The sequence below is a fragment of the Notamacropus eugenii genome, chromosome 3 (genome assembly GCF_028372415.1).
Source record: "Notamacropus eugenii isolate mMacEug1 chromosome 3, mMacEug1.pri_v2, whole genome shotgun sequence".
Classification (NCBI taxonomy): domain Eukaryota; kingdom Metazoa; phylum Chordata; class Mammalia; order Diprotodontia; family Macropodidae; genus Notamacropus; species Notamacropus eugenii.
Window position 1 is genome coordinate 64,316,107 of NC_092874.1, and position 23,243 is coordinate 64,339,349.

Consider the following 23,243-nt stretch of genomic DNA (forward strand, 5'->3'; position numbering starts at 1 on the left):
TCAGCACCAAAACAAAGTTTGAAATTGTTCCAGTTTGAAATTGAAGCTGATGGACACCTCAGAATAATGTGTTTAAATGTACAAATAACATCTCCTGTTAAGGAACATGCATGTTTACAATTCTTTTAAAACTCAAAGAAACATCTCCCAGAGCATGAGTCAATTATAGTTCTTGCTGGTCCGGTTTCATGATAATGGGAGTAGTTTAAATCTTGTGCAAAGGCTGTGTAATTGTGAAGTTTGGTGTGAACTTGTTCAGGGAACATAAGTGAAGCTGATCCAGGATCTGGCATCTATTAAACATTGTTGTCAGGAAAGCTTCTTGCTTTTTCGCGAATAGACTTTCATTCATTCCCCGAGTTTGCCCGAACACCTACTGTGAGTTCTTGGCTAACCTTTTGGCATTTTAGAGTTCTGCTTATTATCTTCTGAACTACTTATCTGGGTCAACAGATAAATACACCCACATCTGAATTAGAAAAATTCCAGTCTTTGTCATGCAAGCTTTCTGTGTGAAAAAATGTGCCCTTTTAAGAACTAAAATAGAACACAAAGATTGGAATGGAACAGACATTCTAACAGTATTTAGAGGCTAGTATTCATGAATTACTTCCTATTAGCAACAATTTGTCCCATTGTTCTTCATTAACTGGACATGAAGCTTAATGGCACACAAAGGGCTCCCTCATTAAGTGTATAATCTCTGTCTGATTTTATTTTGTTTGCAAATAATTTTAACTCTAAGGGTGTCTTAATTATTAATTATTTTATTTTTCTCTACAATGCTCATTTTACTCATGCAGCAAAATACAACACTTTGCTACACTGTGCTTTTAGAAAATTAACTCTTATGGAAGCTGCTATAAGTCTGCTTATCTTAGGAGGAAACTGTGTGAAGAGACAGTTCATATATATTTAATAAGTGGCATGAAGGGCTACCCATATAATGTTCAGAAACTGAGCAGGAATGTTAGGGGCAGTAAATTCTCTCGAGGTCAAGGGTTCTTAGCCTTCTTATTTTTATTTTTTTAGTGACTTCTTTCAACAGTGAAATGAAGCTGATGGATACCTCAAAATAATGTGTTTAAATGTATAAATAGAATTACAAAGCAAACCAATTAATATTGCAATGTAGTTACGGAAATATTTTTTAAAACTCCAAATTCACAGAATTCAGATGAAGAACCCTTGCTCTTGGCCATTTTCTATATCAGACTCAATCAATCATAAACATTTCTTTAGTACCTACTATGTCTCAGGCACTGTGCTAAGCACTGGAGATCCAAAAGAAGGCTAAAGACAGTGTTTGCCCTTAAGGAGTTCACGGTCCAATGTCTCCATTAATGGTTTCTTTAGAGTTAGTTTTAGTTCATTTTATATTTATGCTTTGAGGAAATGTCTATTTTATTTGTAAATTATTTTGATCCTGTAATTTTATCTAACATACTTTTGACAGTAGCTCAGAGGATTTGGGGAGCAAAGGAACCATACTTGAGCAGGAATTTCTTCCACAATATTTTTAGTGAGTGGTCATGTAGTTTTTGCCTGAAGACCAACAGTGATGGAGGATTCATTGCTTTATGAAGCAACCCCTTCCACTTACTCAACTTGAATTGTTAGAGCAGTTTTTCCTTACATCTATGCCCACCTGAAATTTTAATCTGTTACTCCTAGTTGTTTTCTTTGGGACCAAGTAAAATACATCTAATTTTTATATAAGGGTGGGGATGTGATGGTAGATTGAACCTCTGGTATGTGTCTCTTATCCCTTGTCTCTCCTTCAAAATGCTTTGCTGCTCTAGTCTAACTGGGTTGTTGGCATTTGCTGTTGGTGGTATCGGTGATAGTTTCCGGAGTTATTAGTATTATTTTTCATGTAATCTATGAGAGAGAGAAAGAGAGATACTGGAGTGGTCCATCACTTCCTCTTCCAGCTCACTTTTTAGATGAGGAAACTGAGGCAAACAGGGTTAAGTGGCTTGCCCAGGGTCACACAGCTAGAAAGTATCTGAGATGGGATTTGAACTCAGGTCTTCCTGACTCCAAACTCAGAATCCTATCCACTGAGCCACCTAGCTGTCTCAAGAAATATAATAGAGTCCTATGAAACTGGAGGAGTTATCTGGTGAGAAATGCTAGGAATCTTCCCTTCATCATTCACTGTTCAATGTTTTCATTAGTTACTTGGACGAAGGATAGTTGACATGTTTGTCAAAACTGAGGGAGTTGGATAAATGAATTTATATCAAAATAATCCCAACACCAAGAACAGTAGTCCAGATTAAATATAAAGTCCTTTATTTGGTTTTTAAAAATGTCTAATTATATATTTAAATATAAAAGGGGGAAAATAGAGATACGAGAGGAACATAAGTTTGCAGAATCTTGGCATGAGTAGGGACCCTAAAGATCATTTAGTCTCTTCATATCTAAACAAGAAACACAAAAACACACCCTCCAAATATCCATTCAATCTTTACTTGAAGATGTCTAGTGAGGGGGAATCCACTGCATCTCAAAGCAGCTCATTTTACCTTTGGAAAACTCTAATGGACAGGAAGTTTTTCCTTATGTAACTTGGATTCCAACCAAACCAGGGGTGTTTCACAACATGGCTGTGTATGTGGAAAGAGATATGACTCTTCATTAAGTGCAGCATGATGCTGCAGATCTCTGTCAGGGATGGAGTTAATGGCAGAGACTCTTGGGAGAGATATATGTTTAGTTCCCACAAACTCTTTGGGGAGAAAGAGAGAGCAAACATGAGGGAAGATGACTCCTTAAACATATCCCTGATTTCCAGCTTGTCTCCCCAGAGAATGCTAAAATAGACCTTCTGTGGGTTAGATTGGGACCCCGCTCTTGGTTTGAGATGAGACTTCATCTTGCTCCCAGAAAAAGAGCTCACTCACTCTTGTTATTATTTATCAACATAATGTCTCCAACTTTTGTCTATAGTTTGCTTCGAGCAACGGTTTTGCTCTTTATTTCCAAATTTTGATAATCTTTTGAATACTTAGTATTTGGCCGGGAAGAAGCTAAGCTGGAAAGTCTAAGCCAAGGTCTACTTATCTTAAAAGTGACTAGGGAAGGACTTTCTTTCTGAAATAGATCTGTACCCCTAGGTTAGACCAGAAGTATTTGAGGAGCCAGACATAATTTGATCTCTCTTGGAAATAGGTGAGGGAATGAGCAAGTGACTAATTGTGGGGAGACTCTGCTTCCCTCCATCAAGGCAGAAATTGCACTGTCCCTTGGACAGGGATGCATGAGATTCCAGAAATATCTATTGATGCATCTGTGAGCCATGTTTATGCGTTTAGACAAGCCACATGGACCTGTACATATTTTGCATGGGCATACCTATCTTCTTCTTACATTAAACATAAATCTGTTTCTCTGTAGTTTCTTCTCCATTGCTCCTCCTTGTGCCTTCCAGCTACAAACAGAAGGACAATAATCCTTCTTCCATAGGATTGCTCTTGACCTGATTGAAGGTCATTCTCAGATCCCCCAAAACATTCTTGTCTCCAGACTAGCTGTCCTAGCCTTCAACTGATCCAAAGACCACTGATCTTCCTGCTTGTCCTCCTTTGGTTATTTTTAAGTCTGTCCACCAATATTTAAATACTTCAGTAGACCTTTGACCTTGGTGATGTGGATGCCCGCTCCATTGGTACAGTTCATGATCCATATTATGGCATATGTATGTGTAGCTTTTCATTTCATGTGACTCTTGTACATGTCCTCCTGGAAATCCTCTCTGGTGGCCCACCCAGTATGATAGTGGCCTTCTCACTCTCTTGACTTTGCCTAGATACCATTGAAATGCAAGACTGTTCATTTGTTGTATATCACAACACCTTTCTTGATCATTTCTCTGAAACTTTTATTTTTTATATTGCTTCAGGCAGCTCAGTGGTACAGTAGATAGAGTGCTGGACTTACATCCAGTTTCAATCCAGGCTCAGACACTTAGTAGCTGTGTGATCCTGGGAAGGCCACTTAACCACCTTTTGCTTCAGTTTCTCCATCTGTAAAATGGGGATAATAATAGAACCTGTCTCCCAGAGTTTCTAGGAAGATAAAATGAGATATTTTGTGAAGTGGTTTGTAACTCTTAGGACACCATAAAAATGCTAGCTATACTTCTGCATGATTCTTTACTGGTATTAAGTTATAGGCAACTCATGGTCACATGCTTGCTCCTCCCCTTTGTCTTTTAGATGACCTACAATCTTAATTCTTCAGAGACTCTGGTATTCATGCCTTTTTGTCAGAGAGCATCACCAGTAGAATATTAGTGTTAATACAGTGAGAAGAACTGTCCAATGAGGGTTCAGTCCTTAGGACATGTGCAGACATTGTCTGACAGTTTCCAATATAACCATGTGGAAAGTTTGGTGAACCAGTTTCCAGACATGAGTGACTCAGAGGTTGGTACCATATGAGGATAAAGTCTTCTAATTGGCTGCAGAGCTGGAAGAACTGATGACTCAGGAGTTGCTGAGCTGGAATGGAGTATGCATATAAAACATTTGGCCTACCCATCTCTCAGTTTCTTTCCCTGATAGCTTCAAGTATTTTGAGTTCCTGGGTGGGAGAGAGGCAGCTGGCCACATTCCCCCCACCTACCCATGCTGTGCCCATGGGCACATAGCACCCTTCTTTCTTTTGTGTTTATTCAATTCTCATCTTAGGTGATGAACATTTGGAGATGAGAGCTCCTAGATGTTACAGGGAGTTTGGGAGATCCAGAGGTTTCTCACCGTCAATCAGAGTCATTAGCAGAGTCTACCAGAGGTGGTAGCAGCAGACACACAAGTTGGAGCAGGATCAAGCAGCAATATTGTCATGGGACATAATCGGACACTCATCTGGTGAGTCTGCAGAGACTGCTGGGAGGCAGCCGAGCTGCCTGTTCTTTGGAGTGCTGTGCCCTTCAGGAGCAAGCTCAGTAGAGAAGTCTGAGCCAGGAGAAATCTATGTGCAAGGCTAACTTCATGAAGATTTTACGAAGGGGGGAAAGATTTCCAGGAACAGGAGTTAGGAGGTACCTCTTTGGCCACTCGTATGATATGTATATGTGCCTCACTACAATTTTAACTTTATGTTTGTGCTCCCTTTCCCTAGTCCTTGTGTACAAGGAGAAAGTATGTTCCTGGTTTGGAGGTAATGTTTTGTATCAACTGTTCTTGCTATACCATAAACATCCTTTCTAAAAGCTGATTGAAGCCTGGCTGACTGATGTTAAAGGGAAACACACAGGAGAGAACTTAGGAGCTATGGTTTTAAAAGACTCACCTTTATGGTTATCCATAGAACCCTGAAAAGAGTAATAGTCAGCCACCTTCTGTGGACACCAGCATCTCAGTTCAAGTAGCCAGTTAAGGGAGTGCTCCCCATTAAAAACACAGGTTTTATTTTAAGGAAGAGTTTGGTGTCATTGATTTCCTAAATACGATCTGGTCTACTCTCTAATTTTGGTCCCAATTTATGGTCCATCAAGAATATCTCTCTAAGATATTATCTAATGATGAACTAGTTTAATGGGAACTTCTATCATAGTATGATAATTTGAACTTACATCATAGTATGATAGTATCTTAGTTTATATCATAGTATGAATGAAATCCATTTGGATTGCTGAGAATGTGAGGAGAGTGAGAAGGAATAAAGAACATGGGTGGGATACAGATCTTACCATTTTAGTCCTGTATTACAGTCTGGGAAAATAAACTATTTTGCTGCTCAAGGTTGACTTGTCAGGAAAATAGAAGAGGTCATCTATTAAATGCTAGCATGAAAACTACATAAAGCCCATGAATTATGAAGAGATAGAATGAGGATACTATGGGTGGTGCCTTCCCTCCAAGTCACCCTATCTCAAGGGTACTCCCTTTATTCCAAGCTCCATTAGCATGTACTATGGAATCAAAGAAATATATAAGATCCCAAGGGACCTTAGAAGTCAACTGATTCAAGCTCCTTATTTTATAGACAAGATATTGGGACCCAGTGAAGTTAATTGGCCTGCCTGAAGCACAGAGATTCTCAAATTCATATCTTCTGACTGTATCCAGAGCATCCAAGTATCTTTGCCATCTCCAATTAAGATTAGTCCTAAATCATTTCAAGTCTTTGCTTTGGAAAAACACCTCTTCAATTAAAAAAAAAAAATCAGTGTGAACCAAATTAAACAAATCCTGGAGCTATTATCTACCATATTCCTGAGAGTGGCTCAGGTTTCTTGGGGGAATTATCAAGGAGCCCAGAATCATCAATCCATGAGAGGGAGTTAACAGAGGAATTCTACCATTCTCACTTGGTTGAGGTGAGATCTCTTTTATGGCTCCATGGACCCAAACTGTGATCAAGAAGCCCCAATGGAATGTCAAGGGGTATCAGAAAAATCTCATAAATTTTGTAAAACAGTATAAATTGTGGCAGAATACAAGAAGGTATAAAGACATACCTATTGCCACTGCTCCAACCTCTGTCTATTAATTCCTGCTTAGTGGACTAGTAATTAGTGAGTAGGTAGGGCTAGGTTTTGGGCTGAGACTAAAAAAATATTTTGCAGATTACTTTGTTTAACTTCCTTGCTAAAAGGCAGAATTTTTAAGAATTTTGCATGGAATTTACCAGTTTTTGAAGTGGAAATTAGTAGTCTTGTGGACCTATGTGTGTATATGAGATAAAGAGTCATGAAGGAAGCAGGACATATGTATTGCATGATAAGATGCTTTTTTTTTTAAACTCCACAAAATTCAAAAAGAAGCAACTACAGACAAGAGTACCTTATCCCCAAATTGAGACGAAGAGGCCTTAAAAGTTAGATTAAAAATGGGGAAAATGTGATAGTACCTCAGAATAAAAATGTTAAAGAACTGAGATAAGGAAGTCATTTTGTTTATCTATAGACATACCAGGTGTTAGTAAGACTTTGTACTAGGTTAACAGATTAACACCATCTCCTCTGTTATCCAGAAAACCCCAAAATGGGGTCACAAAGAGTTAGTCATGATTGAAACAACTCAACAACAAAAATTACGTTACTCCTTACTTTCTGTGATTATATCAGTTTGCTGAGAGATAAAGGAAAAACAAATCCCCCCTGCATCTATGTTAAAAACATACAAGATTCCTTGACAAATGCAACAATAGATATAATTTTAATAATCCTCCAGTTATTGATATCAAGTGAGGTATAAAACAGGGAGACAAATACCCACCAAAAATTCTTTATCAGTGTTATGGAGGATGCCCAAAGTAGAGTCCAAATGCAAAGGTTCATAGATTGGTGAGGTTCTCCAAATGTTCTTGTCCCTTGTCCCATGGCTTATAGTGCAATGACACATCCTCAAATTCAATCAATTAACCAAATCAACAAACATTTATTAAGTACCTTTTATGAGCCAGACATTGTGCAAAACACTGAGAATACACATCCAATAAATGAAACAATCCCTGTTTGCAAGGAGTTTAAATTTGTGTCCTTGGGTTCCTCTGTTCTCTTGCCTTCTTCCTCTCAAATTCAGTCCCTTAATCTCAGCCCAACCTCCTCTGATTTTATGCCTTGAAGAATTCTCATTGGCTCTTGTTATAACTAGGATATGGAAGGAAAACTCATGGGAATGGGTTATATGTGCCTTTAGAATTTAGACGTAGGGGGTTATTAATCTGGGGTCTCTGATCTTGTTTTCACCCCAATATTTTGATAACTGTATGTCACTAGAATTGATTTTCTTTGTAATTCTATGTATTTGATTTTGCATATTTAAAATGTAATTCTGGGAAGGCTTCATTGGATTTGCCATACTTACTGCCAGGGGGTCTGCGAAACAAGAAGGCTTAATAATAATAATAAATAAAATAAAATATAACTTAATAAAAGCAAATAGTTAAACTGGAAATGGAATTCTGAATGTCCTGAAGGTGGCAGTAGAGGGATAGACATTCCTTTGAGTGTTGGTGCTGGGGAAAGATCAAGCCTTGCTTAGACTTTGAGTCCCACTCAATGCATTTCCCCCCAACGTATGCTCAAGTACCCTTTCCCACAGCATTTTTCCTTCTTTCTTTTCTCTTCCATTTCTCCTCCTCTCAGAGTTTGATATTCTTTCCTCTAGTTTTTCCTTCCTTCTTGATCTTTCTCAATAATAATGATGATGATAACTGGCACTTATATAGTCTTTTAATTTAATTTATATGGCATTTTAATTTGCAAAATACTATACAAGCATTACCTCATTTGATCATCATAACAACCTTGGGAGGTATATACTATTATTACCCCCATTTTACAGGTGAGGAAACTGAGACAGAGATTAAATGACTTATATAGGTCACACAGCTGCAGGGCAGTTGGGTAGTAGAGCGGATAGAGTTCTGGATCTGGAGTCAGGCAGACTCAACTTCGTGAATTCAAATATGACCTCAGACACTTACTAACTGGACAAGTTACTCAACTCTTTTTGCCTCAGTTTCTTTATCTGTAAAATGAACTAGAGAAGGAAATAACAAACCACTTCAGTATTTTTTGCCAAGCAAATTCCAAATGGGACTAACTCATCCATCAGAGATTTTGGACTGAACTTGATGACATCTATGCCACGTAGAAACAACTACATTAAATCTGAGCCCAGCGTGTCCCCAGGTGTTAGAGGAAATGTTTATAATTCTGTTCTTGCTTTTTCTTCAAAATAAGTATCCCTTTGTAATAATAAAAAATGACAACAACAAATAAATGAAATTTTACTAATTTTACTAATGAGGAAACTGAGTCCTGAAAGCCCAGGTGATTTGTCCAAGGTCACACATAGGTAATAAGTGACAGAAGCAGGACTTGAACCCAGATGCTCTGGTTCCAAATCAAGCACCTTTTCCCCACTGAATCATGCTCTTTTGTTGTTGTTGTTGTTGTTGTTGAGGCAATTGGGGTTTGATGACTTGCCCAGAGTCACATAACTATGAAGTATCTGAGGCTGGATTTGAACTCAGGTGTTGCTTACTCTAGCCAGGTACTCTATCCATGGTGTCACCTAGCTGCCCTCTGAGTCATGTTTCTTAAAGAGATTAGAAGATTGATTAGAACTATGCCTTCCTTTGAATTCCACAATATCAAATTATAAAAACCTCATGGGTATATTAGTATGTATTTCTAAACGTTTGTCTTGTGTTCTTCATGGTACATAATACTGTGTACCTTGGTGCTATTTACAGGGGGTCTCTGATTTGTGCAGTTGAGGAGTTCAGATAGTTACTAGAGTGGCTGGTGATGTGGTTTTATGAGCACAGTGGGACACTGGGTTAGGAATCGGACAAGTTCTCTCCCTCACTGACCGGAATGACTTTGGGCAAGCAGCTGTCTCTGTCTGAACACCACTTACCTGTAATTCCTGAAGACATTTGACTAGGTAATTAAGCTTCCTTCTAGATCCAAAATTCCCTGGAAAACCCACATTTTTCTTTCAGAAGCATGTCTGTTCATTGAAAAGTGGTTTAATAATTATTCTTTCAGAGACAGGAAGAGTTGTAACTGGGGTGCGGTCAACCAGAGCTTTGTCCCAGGGCACTTTTATAGGGCCCTGAAAATTCCTACTTTCACCTTTCCTCCCTCCCCCTTTCAGAGTGGATATTTTGGTTCTTCCAGGGACAGTAAGGAATTTCCTTGGACCACCTTTGTGACATTCTAGGAAAACAACAATAATTACACAGAGGTGGACAGAGGGTACAGCAGTGGTCATTCATTTATTGATTCTTTGGCATCTTAGGTCATCTTCAGACAAAAGCCTATGGTACTGCACCTCTCTGGAGGATTGTTCCTCCATTTGGAGGCTACTAAGAAGAAGATGCTAAGGATGCTCATATTGTGAAATTAGCTCTTCTAAACTAATCAGCACTGAGAGAGCTCGAAAGTTGATGATGATGCTTCCCGGTCACCAAAGATTAGAGGTAAGTCAGTTACGTGGCTTCGACTTTCAATAGAACATAGTCTCTTTCTAGGGCAAAGGCACAGGCTGCACATTTATTCATGTAATTCAGACTGTGACTGTTCTGAGTCTCCCTCATCGTCTTTATGACAAGGGACTGGGAAGCTGTTTCTTTCCCCCATGAGCTCCAGGAAAAATCTAGACCTGGATCACCTGGGATTGCAGAGTTTCTGAGAAGAGTATTTCCTTTGGTCCTAAAAAAGGCCTCCCCAGGATGAGTAATTCTTCTGTCTGCCAGAGAATGCTGTTTCATTTCCCCCAGCTCCTGCATTGTTCTGACAGTAAGACACCAAAAAGGTATTGCTTTATTTGTCGTTTCAGCTCTAAAGCTCAGATCTTTCATTCCACTGTTTTCTTTTCATTAGCTTCTAATCTGCATTCACAACTCTCTGGAAGATGGCTTCTGATTAGAATATAGTTACTTGGAAATCAAGGACATTTAAAAGAAATGCCAGACAACTTTATGTAGTTTAGCTTAATTCCATCCTATGTGTGCAAATTGCCTTCTCTACCCTGCCCCTCCCCCCAGATCAGCTGCAAATGCAAACAGGGATGATCTTTTTTCCCTCCTCTATTTCTGTGAAGTACATACAGACTAGACTGGTCCTGAGCAGCCCCATCTGGTGGATTTACCTTATTCAACTGCACCACCAGTCTCAGACTCACAACAAAATCATAAATGTGAATTGTCAATAACCTATGGCCAAGGGATGAATGTAAAAATGCAAGGAATAAAAATATGGCGCATGGACATTTCTAAAACTCATGGAATTGCATGAGAAATAGACAATGCATCACGCTAATTTCAAGGGATAGTTTTGAAAGAAGATTTACATTGGTTTCAAAAGCAAGATTCTGGACAGGTGTCTGGGTCCCAGTTTTCTTCATTTATGAAATGAGGAGCTTAGATTTCTAAGGTCTTCTAGCTCCAATGTTCTATTCTGTGATTCTAAGATTTAAAAAAATCCACTCCCTATTTAGTTCTTATTATATCCTTACTAAATACAATAATAATTCTGAAGCATTTAGCTTAGTGCCTGGCACACAGTCAGCATTTAATAAATGCATATTCCCTTCTACTTTCTTTGAGCTACTTGATAATTTTATAGCTCACATTCTAGTTACTTTTATTTTGCATATGTGGGTAACTCTTTTGAGATCTAAACATTTACTTTATCTCTTCTGTAAGGGAAGTTTGAGAGGAGGTAATGCTAGTTAATTGTTTCTAGATAGAATTCATTATTGAGAGAATTCCATTTCCAGACTCACAGAATTTTAAAATAAGAGACCATTTTGCTGCAAAGAATTGTGCAAGTATTCAAATAGGGAAGTCAGATACTTTCCTAATTTATCCTGAGTCAGGTCTTCCTAGTTTGGTTTTTATTATGTTGTCTGAAGTGATTCTCAAAATACCAGATATACTCATATACCTATGTGTAACTAAGTGAGAAGAACCTTTTAATTGTTATTTTAAAAAGATTTTTGGGTTATCCTCTGGTCTTTCTGTTCCCTGCTTCCTCTCCACCCCCACCATAAGTCTAAGTAGCACAGTTGACAATAACATTTCACATAACTGGTTGTTTAGGGATGTAATTAATGATTAGCTTTTCCCTCCCTCACATGGTTTTTCAAGTTCTGATCTTAACCCTCAGCATTTTCTTTTATTGTTATTCTCCAGTTACTATCAGAGGAAAGGGTAGAACCAGCTTTTCAAGGATTGGGTGAAAAAATAATAGAAATTGAGTTCTTTAATAAGGAAGATTTGACAACGAAAGAAAGGAGAAACAGAGATCATTGTCTGGAGGGTCAAGTGAGGGCTTTTTCAAGGTAGTTGTGACCAGTTAGTTACTATTTGAAGGAAAGCAGGATGATGACTTGTTATACTTGGATGTGGATGGCAGAAGAAAGGCCCCTGCAATGGGTGGATGTGGCAGAGGTGCAGATTTAAGCCCCATATAAGAAAAAACTTTCTAGCAGTCAGAAAGAGTTATGTGGAGGAGTAGGTTTCCACTCAATTGAGGCCTTCACATGAAAGTATGTTGAAGATGAGGCAGAGAAATTCTCATTCAGTTATATGTAGTCTGAGATGCTTTCTGAGGTCTCTTCCAGCTCTGAGATTCTAGGCTTCTGTGAATAATCAGTTAAGGAAACGTGTGTGTATCTTTTTAACGTTGTATACACAGTGAAACAAAGACTGAAATATGTCTGAAATATCATCAGATATCTTGTAGCCCAAAAAAGAACCTTCCTTTGTAACAAAATAAAAGTCAAGTAAAATTGACCAAGACTGCAACAGTATCTGAGAGTAAACATGATACTCTGTAGCCATAGTTTCTGGCCTCTCCAATCAAAACAAGGAAGTGGCTTTTCCTAATTGTTCTCTGGGGCCAAGATTGATCATAGCATTTAATTCGAGTACAGAAGCATTTAGTACTGTTTTTATTTACCTTTCTGTAGTTATTGTGGAAAAGCCTTGAACTAGTCAGGAAGACTTCAAACTATTGCTATTTGTGTGGCCTCGGGAAAATCACTTAACCTTTCATCCTCGCTGCCTTCATCTGTAAAATGGGTATGATAATAGCACCCACCTTCCAAGGTTGGCGTAAGGATTAAATGAATAAACGAGGTAAGGCATTTTTCAAAGCTTAAAGTTTTCTAGAAATGTGTTATTTTAAAAATACATATATATCATGTATATAATTTATATATATTTCAATATTCTGATTTTTGGCTTTTTTTTAAGAGAATGAAAATGATTACTAAACTGCAGTGTATTTGACAGAGGGAGATGATGGATTAAATAAGATAACCTCTACAAAGGACTTTGCAAACCTTAAGACACCATGGAAGTGTTCACTATTATATTATGAAGTATTGATCACCTTGTGGCTGCTTGTCTTGGTACTCAGGTTTGCCTGTGGTCCGTGGAAATGGACTCTCCTAACTTTCTGTACTTATCTGTATGACAAAAATCATACATTTTTTCAATGATTCAGTGGGTTTTTAAAAAAATTATCCAGTTCAATTCAGGAAGTTTCTATTATGCAACTACTGTGTGTCAGGTTCCAAGCGAGGCCCTGGGGGTTTTAAGACAAAGATTAAACTGTCCCAGCCCCCCAGAAGCTCATATTCTCCTGGAAGATGTCAGAATATGTTTATAATACTTTAGTTGGGATTAGGCCCACGGCATTTCTTATAAGCTAACTGGTTGTATCAGGCTTTTACTATAGGTTGTTGAGTTTGAGGAAACATAATCTGAATCTGGGCACTAATGAGTTGTGCAGTAATAAGCTTCTACCACATTTACAATGCCACATTCAAATTGAATCCAAATGTCAGGTGGCTGGATATGAATACCAAATATCAGGACTTGCTGTTATCGCAGCTGAAACGGAGTTATAGCTGCCTTGAGAAGAATCAATAGTTTTCTTTTAAGCCAAACAAAGATACCTAAGAGTGTTGCCAAACGACAAATAGGAGATGACAAAGGAAAATATTAAAGATGTCTCAACAGAAAAAAGAAAGCTCAGTGTTAAGACGGGAAATGCCACTCAGCTCTCAGAGAGACAGAATGGGTGGTATTCTGATCTTTCTCTGATTTCTATCTCATTAGAGATAAAAGGTCTGCATAGTGAATAGAGCTCTGAACTTGGAGTCAGGAAGGCCCGAGTTCAAATCTCAGCTTTACTACTTACTACCTGCATGACCTTGGGCACATTACTTCTGGGCCTCAGTTTCCTTGCCTGTAAAATGAGGGACTCTAAGGCAGAAGGGTCAAACATATGGCCCACTGGCTGCACTCCACCTGTCAAAGTCCCAAGTGCAATAAGAACCAGTTTAAAATGTAGCTGGGACATGTTTAACGAAATAAATAAAATTACGATGTTATCTTATAGTTGTGTCTGACTCTTCATGATTCCATGGACCATACTTGCCATGTGATTTTCTTGGCAAAGATACTGAAGCAGTTTGCCATTTTCTTTTCCAGTCCAGATGAGGAAATTGAGGCAAATGGAGATTAAGTGACTTGCCCAGCATCACAGAACTAGGAAGTATCTGAAGTCAGATTTGAATTCAGGTCTTCCTGACTCCAGCGCAGCTCTCTCTCCCCTAAGCCACCTAGTTGCCTACAGTACAACAGAGATAATACAGTTTTCCAAGCCCATATGTGTCCTGCAGGGCTCTATTTCTATTTGAGCTTGACAATGGCTGTTAGAAGGTCCCTTAGATCTCCAAATCAAGAGTTCTTAATTGAGGTCCAGTAGGCCTCAGTGGGTCCATGAATAAGGGATCCATGAACTCAGATGAGAGAAATTTCATTTTATTTTCATTTACTTTTTTTATGTCATCCTATATGTTACTTTATGTAGTTTAAAACATTTTTCTGAGAAGGCATCTCTTATCTTCACTAGAGTGACTGCCATAAGGGTTCATGAAAAAAGAAAAAGGGGAAGAACCTCAATCCCAAATCTTTGATACCCTGTCAATGTGGCTTCGCCTAAGAACTGGAGTCTTCTGCTCACATAGTGCAGAGCAGGCTCCAGTTCCATTTCTTAAAGGGTGATGGGGACAGCCATCCATGCCTGAATGGATGTTTACAGTTTTCAGACTCAGGACACAGGGCAAAGTCTCATTCTTTAAGATTATCATCCCCCTGAAATTCAAATTGGAACAGAAGCAAGGCAGCAGGTACAGTTCCTATTAGGCCTAAGATGTCACAGGGAGCATAGGGAGATAACAGTTCTTGATTAGAGGACTTAAGAAGTACTCTAATTAAAAGTTCCTCATTACTCTTTTCCTCTTCAACTGAATCCAGAGTTTTTGTTTTTTTTCCTTCCTTCCAAAACCTGACAGTCCCCTCCCCCACTCCTTGAGGTTTTTTTTTTTTTTTTTAACCTCTTTATTCTTTGGAGAAGCCACAGAGCATTACATGATGTCTTTTAATGTTTGAAAGAGAAGATTCACTCTTTCATTTTATTTGTACTGGAAAGAGCAAAGGGCTTCCAGCCAACTGGTTTGATCGATTGTAGTCATATCCTGGTCCCTCGGGAGCCCTGCTGTCAATAAATTACTCTGACGTAAGGATGGTTTTGATTTGCAAGGTCTGTCCCCAAACTCTAGCTTTCTGGATGAAGAAAGGCCAGATCTGGTACTGCAAGTCACTTGCTGCTGAGAGACATAAATAAAATGACTGCTAGAAAATAAAGCAGACAATTTTTATAAATGTCTGGATAAATTAAAATAAAATACAGTGGAATATCAAGAGGGTCCAGAGCTCATCTGGCATTTTGTTCTCAGAGGCAGCTGGTAAGTTTTCAGGTCTAACACATTCATTTTGTGGGCTAACTTCCCCTTCCTTCATAAAAATTCCACATGTGATTGTAACTTACATTAAGGTAATCTCCTATAACGTTCAGAGTTCCAAATCAGATATAAATAATATGGAAGTTTGTAGAAAATGTTAAGTATGCAACCAAGCAACAAGTAAATACATTTTTAGACATATAAGGCTTTTCCTCTCCCCTAGTCACATAGTAAAATAGAATTTCAGCTAGTTGAGCCACCTAAAGATAATGTAAATGAAGGATAATTTAAATGAAAAGCAGCTTAGCAGTTTTCCAGCATTATATCTAATTTGATTAGACTGAACTAAATCAAGTCAACACCAACTGGCTCAGGTTTTTTAAAAATTGATATTAGTTAGTGCACAGATTATAAAAGTTAATACTACGTCTTGTATGAGTGTATATATATATCTATGTATATGTGTGTGTATCTATCTATCTACATCTCTATGCTTAACTGTACCCTTCTTTATGGGGTGGGGGGGAAAGGAGGGGAGAAAGTGAAGTAAAAAGTATACAGCAGAGAACAAAAGAAAACCCACGAGGAGGCAAAGGAGAGCTGGGCAGCTCTGAAAAAATTGAGCAGTATTTATTATAAAGGTTTTCTTGAAATGAAAGTTTATTTTTTTATATTGGTCTGCTGTGTATGTAGCAATGTTTTTCCATTTTTCTTTTCTCATTTTGTATTTAAGAGTAAAATAAAAAAATACAAAAAAAAAACTATATGTAACTTCAATTCTTTCTTTCCTCTAAGGATGTTATCTTTAGCCTAGAATATAATGTGTAATAGTATTTACTTCTATTCAACTATTGTTAACAAAATACCACCTGTCTTCACTAATGTGGATCAAGCTTGCCTTAATCTGCCTTTCAAGTCTTCTCGGGCATTATTCTTCCTCTTGTACTTGGTTCTCTAGTCAAACTGATCTTCACTTGGTTCCTCACACTCAAGGCTTCCGTCTCCTATCTTTGTGTCTTTATATGGTCAACCTTTATGTCTGGAATACACTTCTTCTTTATGTTTGTCTCATTGAATGCCTCTCTTCTTTCAAAATGCAGCCATGCATGAAGTCTTTCTTGACCTCAGTTGCTAGTGCCTCCCCTTCCGGACTACATTACTTTTAACAATGATATATTTATTTGTAATTCTATTTCTTTCAATATTTATTCTGCATATAGTGTTGTCTCTGGAACTACCGTTACAACTCTCACGTTGATGAGTCAGGTCCCCAGAGCTTCATTTTTCTCCCAGATTCTTGCGGAGGCTCTAAAGGGTTGGAGAATGTCTTTCTAATGCTGTAACACACAAGCCCCTCCAATGTACTCTCTCCTTGGATTATTGGTTGATAACATCTAGTCAAACAGACAATTTGCTTTTTAGAAAGGGCTGTTTGCTGGAGTGGGGTAACAAGAACGTTGATAGAAACATCTGCCCCCAAATCTGTGATGTAATTTTTCATCAATACATACAGAGTCCAGGGGGAAGTGAGCTCAAGGTTAGAAAATATGTGTCAAAGGGATAGAACTCAGAGTTTCTGTTAGACCTTTTGCTGGAGTCCTTAGAATATTTCCCTGAGGTATAGTATAACTTTTCGGCTAGGTTTTGCATCTCTCTTTCCTCATCGTGTCCAGTCTATCCATGGTTCTTAATCCAGATACTACATCTAGCTACCGCTGTCCCATGGAGATTACTAGGACACTGATGAAATATCCAAATCCTCAGGTGTCCCAGGGTTCATAAGGCACTCCTATGGTCATGTGGGTGGGGAGAGAGGAAACCAAGACCAAGGCAGAGGCTGGGTACAGGACTCTTCTCCTTCCCCCTAAACCTCCATTAATCTCAGAAGTTAGACTAAAGGCCTCCATACACATCTATAAGATGCTCAAATCTCCGACTTCCAAATCGGCCCACTATTTTATAGCTAACAGAGGGTATGATCAGATTTCCTCAGTCACTCCAAATATGATTCTTGTGCAAAAAATGCTAATTTATCTAGTGACTCTCAAGGACATTTAAGGTTTTTTTTTGTACTTATTGTAAAGCCTATGATTGGCTCAATATAAAAAATATTTTTAAGTCAAGTTAAAGTATCAGGACATAGCATCTTGACAGTTATTTTGAGTGGAGGTGGGGGATTTAATTGACTGACTCAGTGAATTCCCACCCCTGGATCTATATACTTAAATATGTCCTTGTTGTTTCTCCCAGTTAGAAGTAACTACTTTGTGAGTAGGAATGTTTTCATTGATTACGTCATATCCACGATGCCTAGCACAGTGTCTGACATATAGTAGGCACTAATAAATATGTGTTGATTGATTGAATATGTACAGGAATGGGACAGATATCAAACACTCTACTGATTTTTTTTCTCTTTTAAATTATTAACATCAATTACAGATCTATGCTTTTAGTGCATTTATTTCCACTCTGTTTTACTGGGCAAAATGACTAAGTACAAAAGCTACTCATTTATTCAGATACAAACCAGTGATTAAATTAAAAGTAACATTGAATAAGGGGCCTGTGACACAGTTGTATTTTTCAGTTCTGTTGTCCAGCCCATCATCAATCACACGTCCTTTTACACTCAAAGTACCAAAGTTAATTACATTCCTGCTCAGTGGTCTATGAGATACATTCCATACCCAAAATATACTGTGGCTAATTTTAGGTTTCCTTAAATGGGAACTGTAGATCAAACTAAGCTTCCATTTTGTCTCTGTTCTCACATAATAGCTGCAAGCATAGCTCAGATCATTCAATTCTTATTGCCGATTTCACTTGTTAGAGTCCAGAGTCAGCCTTGTTAACTGTGAGTAGTAGTTTTTCATTTGTAACATTCCAAGGATGTGATTTTTAAAGTTTAAATAAAGTTCTTGTTTGCCAAAATTGGCAAATATCTCTGAAAAGGCTCTTTTGAAATAAAGACTAATCAAGAGAATTGATTGATTTGGTCTTCCTAATTTACCCACCTTGATATCTTCATCTTCCACTGGAGTCCTCTTGTAATGCAGCAGTGTAACATTGAGGTGACCCTGAGTTTTTAAAGGCTAAACTAGTGGCTGCACTAACTCTAGTGGATCTTAACAAATATGAAAGACCTTAAGCAAAGGTCAGGATATGGATGTAACATCTCTTCTTGGAGTACCAGCAATCAAAAAGCATTTAAGTACTTCTTTTGTGCTAAGAGCTATACTAAGCATCAAGGAAGCAAAGAAAGGTCAAAGTAATCTCTATATACAAGGAGCTCATATTCCAGGTAAATACATAAAAACATAAATTTATATTTATGAATATGTAAGTATATGTAAATATATATTTATAAACAAATGTAAATACATATCCACATAAAAAGTAGATGAAAGATAATCTCAGAGGGGAGCTCTAATAAGCTTCAAAAAATAGAAAAAGGGATCAAGTAGATCCTAAGGGCCTAAAAGAAGGTGATTGTTGTAATATGGTATAACTAATTAAATTTCCAGAGAGAAAGTAGGTAAGGAGGAAAGGGCAGTGACTGGAGAAAAGGAGGAGAAAGGAAAGGACTGAAAAGATTCAGCTCTGCCCCTGTTAGACAGAGAAGGTAAGCTAGTTCTTCCCTGGACAGTGACACTCTCCTGGTGATATGAGTGCACCTACCTGGACAGATTTTAGAAAGACTAATTTGTGTGTGTGTGTGTGTGTGTGTGTGTGTGTGTGTGTGTGAGAGAGAGAGAGAGAGAGAGAGAGAGAGAGAGAGAGAGAGAGAGAGAGAGAGAGGAAGAGAGAGAGAGGGAGGGAGGAAGAGAGGGAGAGTTGATACAGTTTTGGTCACAAAGGCTTAGAGAGGTTGCAGTCTGCGTTGGTGAAAGGAATACCCATGTCTGTCAAATCAATCAACCTACAAACTTTGATTAAGTGCCTACTACATGCCAGGCACTATGCTAAGTTCTAGCAATACAGAAAGAAACAAAAGACACTCCCTGCCCTGGAGGAGCTTACAGTTTAATTGGGGAGACAACATGCAAACAAATACAAACAAAGTAAGCTGTATACAGGGTATATAGGAAATAATTAATAGAGGGAATGCATTGGGATTATGAGGGGTTGGGGAAGGCATTCTGTAGAAGGTGGGATTTTAATTTGAATTTACAGGAAATTAGGGAGGGTCCGCAGTATATGAAATAAACATAGATAATACTGGGATATGTTGTGAGCACTGGAGAAATAAGAATAAGAATGGGTGTCTTCCTAACACAGAATTCTAGTAATCGGAGCCATAGTTAATCAAACCTACAATTGAGGCGTTTTCCCTCGGCAAAGTGGAGGTCAAGGGTGGCACAGCAGCACATAAGGACAGGCCCACCTTGGGGAAAGGCATTGTAGGGGGGGTGAGCAGACCAGACCCCCAAGAACTGGGGGAGAGGGACATTGGTGTTGTGCTTTGTGTCTCCCAAGAACCATGAGGTGAGCTGTGGGGACATTGATAATCTTAGAGAAGTAAAGGTCAGTTTCCTAGGGAGATGGCAAACCCAATTCCTCTTTCCTCAACCAGTGCTCTGGAGTAAAACCTCATTTTCCCTGTGCTAGTTATGGTTTTCTTTGTAAGCAGCATAAGGTTTTTGGTTTGTTTTATTTTTTAATTGCTAGTAAGAATTCTTCTTAAAATCACCTTTATCTTCCAGGTCCATTTAGTTTGAGAACATAAAACTGCTGGTTTTGTATCAACATAGTATAATGACCCTATGGACAAGTTAGCTGCTTTCATAGTGGGTTTCAGTAAGAGAGAGAGAGTAGTGCCTTCTTTGACCTTGGTGGTCCTTTTGGTAGAATGCAGGCAACCTCTCTGCAAAAGCAGACAAACAAATGAAGAAGTGGACTGCATCTTGAGACAGCTCCCTGGTCATATTGAATCAAGGTCTCTTTACTAATACTGATGTAACTCCTCTGCCAAAGCCCATTGATATGAATCTCTCCCCTTATTGGTGGAGATGAATGCCTTGTCCTGGGTGAGGGGCAGGGCAAAGTTGGTCAGAGATGAGAGCTCTAGTTCTCTGTCACTCCTACTTTGGGGATTCTTCAAGTGTCTTCTCGACTCTCCAAATGAGAATCTTCTTTGAGGGAGCTTCAAATTGCTTCCAGCTTTGAGACAGAAGATGGACAAGGCCAATCCCACTATAGATTTCTTAGGGAAGACATGAATGGAATGGGCATTCTTTATCGTGACCCTATTCCCAGCTTCCTACGCTAGAGATTTCCTGGCATTTCCCTTTAGGTGAGAATCAGGACTCTGCCTCTTGGTTGAACTGAGTTATCTTGCTCCTAATGGGAGTTCCTTCATTCTATATTTTCTGGTATATATTCTTCAATGTATACCTTTTTTGATTTCTGTTTTGCTACTGATTTGAATAAATGGATTTCTTTGACATTTGCTATATGTGTTGATTGTGGAACTAGCATTTGATGGGGAAGGGTTCAATATAGAGATTGGGGTCCTTCTACCCTCCAAAATGACAAAGTGATCAAAAATTAGATGTAATCTGTTCATATCCCCTATACAAATGATATTTTAAAGGGAGCGGACAGATATATTTCTAACCAGATGCAGAGTGGTGGCCTCTGGCCCCAACTTCTTGCTTTCCCCCGCAGGAATGTAAATCTTACATTCAGAAGTTGCGGGGAGGAGAAGAGGCTAGAGATGTCTATTCTGCCTCCCTTCAAACCACATAAGGACAGAACCCTTGCTATACATGGCTCTGTCTACACATGGGGCATCATATCACTATACTGAAAATAGTAAATTCAGAGAATGGAAGCAACCAATGATTTCTGATGATCTATTTGAAGCTTTATATGTGATAGCACTGAAATCCAATAAAAATTAGAGCTGTTAGTACCAAGTGAGCATTGACATGGGACCCCAAAAGAATGTGAACCTCCTGCCATTATCTGCACTCTCCCAATTGAAGAAATGAATGTATCTGTGTGTATGTACATATGTTTGTGTGTGCATGCCATTATAAAGGAGGGGAAGGGGAGTCAGTAAGGATGGTAACTTAAATGAGCATAAGCCATAGTGGGTGTAAAATGATCATTTGATTCTGATAGTTTATTGGGCTCAAATTGGCTCCTTTTAAGTATTTGTAACAACACCGGCAAGTATCTGAAGGAACTATAGTAATGTAAGGGTTGTCCCCAAGAGACTGGCAGAAATTTAGGCCTTTCTAGAAAAAGAAAAGCTTTGTATGGTAGTTCTATCAGGTCCGAGACAGATGTGTTTATAAGATTTGGATTTTCAGGCCTTATAACCTTTCAGCAAAAGGGCCACCATTCAAATCTAGCCACTACTCTATCCAGTTCTGTTCAGTTAGCAATAATTTAATTATAACATTCACTCAAATTTTCCTAGATCATCAATTTTTTCTTTGGACCAAGTAAGTAACTTGTCAGTTTTTTTAGTTCTTGGGATTAGTAATCCTCCAGACCAGAGGTTTTTACCTTTTCCAGGGAGGCATAGACCCCTTTGGCAATCTGATGATGCTTCTTGATCCCTTCTCAGAATAACATTTTAAAATTCATAAAAATAAAGGACATAGGATTACAAAGGAAACCAATTATATCAAGATACAGTCATCAAAATACTTTTTTACAAAATAAGTTCATAGACCCCAGATTAAGAACCACTGCTCTAGAGTAAGGAAGTTAAATGCCCAGCAGGGGGCAGCTAACTGTAGACAGTTCATGTTGGGCTGAAAGAAACAGGGCATGAGAAGAGGATGGCAAATAGGAGGGAGGACAAGAGTAGGATTTGGACAAGAAGTGGGACAACAGAAATCTTGCAAAATGAATCTGTGGGAAGCAAGAAAGTATAGGTTGCCATGGATTTTTTTGTTTTCAGACTAGCTCACAATTCACAGCTGGACCATAATTATTGAAATCTCAAGAGCTAGCTTTGTTCTAAATGAGAAGCATCCCATTTTAGTATTGAAATAAACAACAAACGTTTGGGATTAAATCCTTGTGCCTAAGGGATCTTTGCAGTGATTTTTTTTTGTAATATAATTTCTCTCTAACCTCATCTTTTTAATGTTGCTATTGTCTTAAGATGTCATCCTTTCATGATTCTCTCAACTTTAGTTTTTTCCTCTTTACCACATTCTTCCCTTCTGCCATTATACATACTTATGCCTCCTGCATCTTAAAAAACCCTTGATTAACCTGGGTGTCTTGTTCTATTTACCCCCTTCCATTTATTATCAACCTTTGTGGATCACTGATCTCCTCCTGTTACTTCCTTTTCTGACTTAATCTCAACCTCCCTCTAAATTTTAAGTTTCAATCTTTATTGAAATTCACCTCTTGAAGATTGTCATGACCACTTTTTTTCTTTTTTTTTAAAGAAAATGGAGTCTTTTATCAATGCTTCCTTTTTTCGGTCTCTTTCAACATTCAGTACAATTAGTGAAACTTTATATATGGAAACTTAAATGTGAAGAAACATAGTGAAAACATTAGGAACTGTATTCTTCCAAATTATCATCCTCTCCTTGTGTCCCTTATTCTATTAATGGAATCACTAATCATCTTCTTAATCACTCAGACCCACAATGTTGTGACATATTTTTAAAAATTTTAAATATATTTTATTAAATATTTCCTAATTACATGAAAAAATATTAAGATACATTTTTTAAAAATTTAGCTCCATATTCTTTCCCTGCTACCCCGTCTCCATCCCTTGAGAAGGCAAGCAATATGATATTAATCATACATGGGAAATGACTTATATTTTTTAAAAATAAGTTTATTAGCCTCAGATTAAGAACCCTGCTAAACCGTCTCAGTCAGGTTTTCATTGGCTTATTCTCCTCTTTGTAGACTAGATCACTCCAAACTTTAATGAAGGGAGCAAGGAGGCTCAGAGGT

General features: G+C 38.2%; 1 long non-coding RNA gene across 3 annotated transcripts in view; it reads left to right on the forward strand.

The window, feature by feature from the left end:
* LOC140532807 (uncharacterized) overlaps window positions 1-23,243 on the forward strand; it is a 124,883-nt gene that overhangs the window by 24,014 nt on the left and 77,626 nt on the right. Inside the window, exons 4-7 of one of the 3 annotated variants that reach the window (XR_011976670.1) lie at window positions 4,701-4,880; window positions 9,774-9,954; window positions 12,450-12,618; window positions 12,736-19,065. This is a non-coding gene — a long non-coding RNA (uncharacterized lncRNA). Of the gene's footprint in view, window positions 1-4,700; window positions 4,881-9,773; window positions 12,619-12,735; window positions 19,066-23,243 lie in introns of those variants that run through there. The other 2 variants (XR_011976669.1, XR_011976671.1) reach the window with 2 other exon arrangements.